General features: G+C 34.9%; 1 pseudogene; it reads left to right on the plus strand.

Moving 5' to 3' along the window:
* Positions 1-2,088: 2,088 nt before the first annotated feature.
* LOC110880678 lies at positions 2,089-4,605 on the plus strand (annotated as a pseudogene).
* Positions 4,606-5,944: the final 1,339 nt, after the last annotated feature.

Below are 5,944 nucleotides of genomic sequence, written 5' to 3' on the forward strand. Positions count from 1 at the left end.
ACTTTATTTTTATAATAATATATAGTTTTTTATTATTTATTATTTTATTATTTAATATATTATAATAGTTTATTATTATATTTACTTTTAATAGCATATTTTTATTATTTTAACATATATTTCCTTTGCCTTTTTTAATAAATGTTTTTTTTCTTTTTTTGAACATATATTAATTTATTGATTAATTTGGTACTTCTTTAATAAGTTACCTTTATAACTTTTTTCTAAAAACTTAAGTACGTAGTTGTGTTTAATTTCTTTCCTGACATTCCGTTATAAGTTCTGTTAAAAACGAGGTTATACTCAAAATAAAGTATTTATTTGGTATCATAAAACGGTACGATGATAAACTAAATCGTTTTAATGGTTTGACTTTCTAAACAACATGCTTTATTTTCAAATCACGTTTGTTTTACGTTATCATTTGCTCGGTTTCGCCGCAACGCGTGTTATAAAAAAACTAGTTTAAAATTAAAACTGACTTATTATTTGTTCATCAACTAGTGAGATTACCTACGCTTTGCAGCAGGTTTGGATCAATATCGGGTCAGTTTGATATGGTACTGGTACTCGAAATAGTAACTGAAAGAGACAAGCACAAGCGGATATACACATTGATTGATAAAGCAATATATATATATATATATATATATATATAGGGGATGGTTCAAATGAAAACCACTTTTATTGTGAAAACTCGAAAACTAATTAAAAAAAGCCTAAAAAACACACAAATTTTTTTTTTAATTTTTTTTATAAAAATCGCTGGTTTTTATATACAAAAAAAACTTTTTTTCAAAAAAAAAAAATTTGTGTAGTGCACATGTGTAATAATACACATGTGTAGTACACATACACATGTGCACTACACAAATTTTTTTTTTAATTTTTTTTATATAAAAAAACCTGCGAATTTTGGTTTGCAAAAAAAAAATAAAAAAAAAAATTTTGTATGTTTTTTTGGCTTTTTTTAATTAGTTTTCGAGTTTTCACAATAAAAAGTGGTTTTCATTTGAACCTTCCCATATATATATCAGTACCGGTATCGATGTTCGGCCGATGCTGGTTCGTTCATCATGGTAAAGTTACTATACTGGACTCGCTATAGCTTACGATACCAAAAAGTTCTTTATTGCAAATATAACTCCATCTTTAACAAACTTATACCACTACGTCGAAAAAGCTATAAAAATGAATATACTACCGATACCGATACCGATACCGATTTTGTTCAAACATTATCGGTTAAATTTCTTACGGTAAAGTTTAAATATATTAGACTCATTCAAATAAAGTTAAAAATGAAAAACAAAACATACTGGAAGGTATAATAATAAAAAAGAAATGAAACTAATTTTAATAATAATATATAATATAATTAAAAAACTACTGTTGAACTACTTTGAAAATGTTAGATTATATAGTAATAATTTTCAAATTCCAATTAGTTTGCATTAATACATAATAATAAATAATAAGGAATGTTGAAAATCTGAATCATTTTCCCATGCTATAATTAGAAGCTTTCTACATCACTGATGTCAACATCACGGATACGAAGTAGGCGTTCATTGAGTTTCTGTGAAGTTTCTTCCAAGGTCCAAATCATCATCAACACTTATAAACTGCCGCTGTTGATGACCCAAAACGAGCTTCTATAAACTGCCGGTAGATGCCCCCAACCAGAAATGCATGAGAGTTTCTATGAAGTTTCTTCCAATGTCCAAATCATCAGCATCAACATGTATAAAGCTGCCGGTAGATGCCCCCAACCACAAATGCACAACATAACCCTCTCCATTGAGTCTCTTTTAACTTCTCTCACTTAGCCAAAAATGGTTGCAGAAATTCAACCTCATGATATTGGTAACATGTTGTACAACATAAGCACTACCACCCTTACCCTTACCAAAGCCAAGAAAAGATGGCGTCGTGCATTCTTCACCATAAAATTCTCCAACACCTTCGCCAAAAACATTATCCAACTCATCCCCCAACTAGTGGCAGATCCTGGAATTTTATCTACCGGGTTCCTTTTGCTAGATTTTCACTAATTATCACTATCTTTTTTAAATCATATAAAATTTCCACTATTTTTTTTCATTTTTTTCCAAACCGAGGGGTTCCCGGGAACCCCCAAAACACCCTTGGATCCGCCACTGCCCCCAACTTGTTGTTCCTGAGGTTCGTATCGATGTCGAACAGGTGTCTGATCATCAGTCCCACGGTATCGATCAGTCACAGCTTATTAACATCGTCCACAACAAAGACATAGAAACTCTACGTAGGTTTGATGGTGTCAAGGGTTTAGCAAAAACCCTTCACACTCATCTTGATAATGGGATCAACGGTCAAGATTTAGACGAAAGGAAAACCGTGTTTGGTACAAATTCTTACGAAAATCCCCCTCTAAAGGGTTTGTTGTATTTTGTGGCCAAAGCTTTAAAAGATGTCACCATTCTCGTGTTATTGGTGTGCGCAGTTCTTTCTCTTGGATTTGGTATCAAAGAAGATGGAATCAAAGACGGATGGTATGAAGATGGAGGCATACTTCTTGCCGTCTCTATAGTTATTGTTGTGTCTGCGGTTGGTAACTTCAGACAAGAAAAACAGTTTGACAGTCTGTCAAAAATAAGCAACAATATCAAGATTGATGTTGTTAGAGAAGGAAGAAGACAAAAGATATCCGTATTCGATATAGTTGTTGGAGATATCGTGGTTTTGAATATAGGAGATCAAATTCCAGCAGACGGGTTGTTTATTGATGGCCATTCATTGCTAGTAGATGAGTCGAGCATGACCGGCGAGAGTGACCAAATAGACGTAAATGCCGTCACTAATCCATTTTTAATCTCTGGTACCAAAGTGGCTGACGGGCATTGCCGGATGCTAGTGTTATCTGTCGGGATGAACACTGCTTGGGGGAAGATGATGAGTTCCATCCAGGATGATAACAATGAGCAAACGCCATTACAATCACGAGTCAACAAACTAACTTTTTCAATCAGAAAGGTAGGTCTTGCAGTTGCTTTCTTAGTTCTTGTTGTTAGTTAGTTTGTTACTTCACGGGAAACACAAAAGAAGAAGACAAACGAATGTATAATGGGAAACGCACGAGTGCAAACAAAATACTTAATTCGGTTATGCGTGCATTCTATGCTGTAGTGACTATTGCGGTAGTGGCCATCCCTGAAGGCTTACCGCTAACGGTCACCCTCACACTTACATATTCATTGAAGAGAATGTTGGGTGATCAAGCCATGGTTCGGAAGTTATTCTCCTGTGAGACCATGTGTTCAGCAACAGTAATATGCACCGAAAAAGCTACTGAATCGAGCAGGTTTGTTGGAGCTGAAATGACGATGAGAACTGGAGACAATGATTTCACAGCAAAAGCCATAGACACCGAATGTGGAATACTTGAATCGGCTCAAGGAGAAGAAGAAGAAGAAGAAATGGTGTGTAATTTTACAGATGAAGAAAGGATGCAAAAGGTTGATAAAATCAGTGTGATGGCAAGATCTTCACCTTTAATGGTAAAGTGCTCGAAAAAAAGGACACATTGTGGCAGTTACCAGTGACATGACAAACGACGCACCAACCCTCGAAGAAGCTAATATTGGACTTTCTACAGAAATTCAAGAAACAGAAGTGGCCAACCAAAGCTCAGATGGTGTTTTTTCAGATGAAGACATTGCCTCTCTTTCAACCGTAGTAATGTTGGGATGCTACAACATCGAAAAATTCATCCAGTTTCAACTCACGATAAATGTGGCAACTCTTGTTATTAACTTCATTACGGTGGTAACTTATGGTGGGGCCCCTTTAACTGCAGTTCAACTCTTGCGGGTGAATTTAATTATGGATACTTTGGGTGCACTTGTACTTGATACAGAAGGGCCCACTAAGGAAATCTTGACTAAACCGCCTGTGGGTCGGGTCAAACAAATCATAATGTATATCATGTCGAGACACCTATTTGCACAAGCTGTTTTCCAGATTATAGTTTTATTGACGTTTGAGTTTAAAGGTGAGGCGATATTTAATGTGGAAGAGAAGGTGAAGAACATTATAACTTTTAACACTTTCGTGCTATGCCAAGTGTTTAACGAGTTCAACTCAAGAAAGCTGCAGAAAAGGAACATATTCAAAGGCATACATAAAAGTAAGTTGTTTGTTGGAATAACCGGCAGTGCTATAATTTTTGAGATTGTGATGGTGATCTTTTTGGAGAATTTATGGAATAGACGAAGATCAAATGGTGTGCAGTGGGGAATTACCATTGCAATTGCATCTTTATCATGGTCGTTGCTGAAAGAAGATGCACAAAACTTTGTGAATGACTTTCTTACTACAACAGTTAAGCCATTGAAGAAAATGGTAGAGAGACTCCGAGTTAGTGATGAATTGGTTAAGCCTCTTGCTGATTTAGCTTTAATAAAGACTCGTTGTTTTGATCCACATGCTCTTGAGACACTCGAACAAGTTATCAATGCCTTCGAGACGGTTATAGAAAAACAAAATGATGCAGCCAAAGCCCTCGAAGCCTGCACGACACTTGCAGATACTTTCTTATCTTCCCAGCCTGATCCAAATGGAACATGATAGAGATTATGTAACGGTACCGGTCTTCAATCAAATCGTATGTGTATGTTAACTAAAATATTATTGTAGATTGTAAAAATGATCAGAGTAATTAAAATAATTTTAGTGCTGGGATAAGGATAATTGTAACAAGCTCTGTCCTTAAAAACTGAAGATAAATACAAAGGCATGATACAAAGCTAAATACTTCAAAAAGTCTGAATAAAAAGAACTCCTTTATAATACAAAGCTTATATGATACAAAGCTCTGTCCTTAAAAACTGAAGATAAATACAAAGGCATATACACATATCAAGCTTTAAAAGTGTCACTTCGAAGAATCAGTTAACTACGTACCGGACCCAAGCGTTTTCCACACTCCCATCAATCCGTATATAATTTTGTTATATTGGGTTATTTGTCCCTCATTGAAATGAAATTGTACTCGAGTTCTTGATGCTCTATACCACTTGACGCTAGACGGAATTGTACTTTGTAAAGTATAACATGATGCAACCGTGAATTGACCCGCTAAACTTTTTACCCAACACAAACCAAGGCATATGATCTTTATAGAAACAACCTCTCTTACTTCTCAACTATGGAACAACATCCAAAGAAGCCAAATCAACTACACTTGTGCAGTCATCATAACATAAATATAACATGAAAATATAATCACCTTTCAATATATTTTATGAACTAAAATGACTTTAAAACCATACAATAATTTATCAAAAATAATATGCATCTTATAAGGATTTATTTATATAAACTTATATGTCCAAGAAGTATATTGGATAAGTCTTCACCAAGAAGAATTCTTTCAAACACAATCTAGTTAAGAGGGTCCACCACTGGCCATATTATGGTTCCCATGGTGGACATAGAGGGATTAATGTAAGAGGGTCTGTGAGTTGCCGTTACAAAACCGAAAATACTTAACGTAGGTCGCTACGCTCTAGAAAAATATCGTTTTCATTTTCGATCTACAACATTGGTGAGTTTACTACATATATGTACCTACTAAACATAGAGAAGCCGAATGTGTTTAATTAGTTGGTTACCTTAGTATCGAGATGTATAGCCGATTGCGACTAGCCAGAACATGTTGGGTGCGATTCGGCGTCGACTGCGGTGGTTGTGGTTTGGTGTCGTGAAGTCGGCAGGAGGGTTGGCAACTTTTCCGATGAGTAAGCTTGTTGCATACACTGGAATGAAAAACATTGAAATGGATAGGACGTGAGGACTGTCATATTTGGTTATTTGATGTTTTGTATCTTTCTATATTCATTTATTTATTTAACTTAATGCATTTAATTCCTTCATTTTCCACCGACACTTTGTATTTTTATTATAT

Source organism: Helianthus annuus, chromosome 10 (assembly GCF_002127325.2).
Source record: "Helianthus annuus cultivar XRQ/B chromosome 10, HanXRQr2.0-SUNRISE, whole genome shotgun sequence".
NCBI lineage: Eukaryota > Viridiplantae > Streptophyta > Magnoliopsida > Asterales > Asteraceae > Helianthus > Helianthus annuus.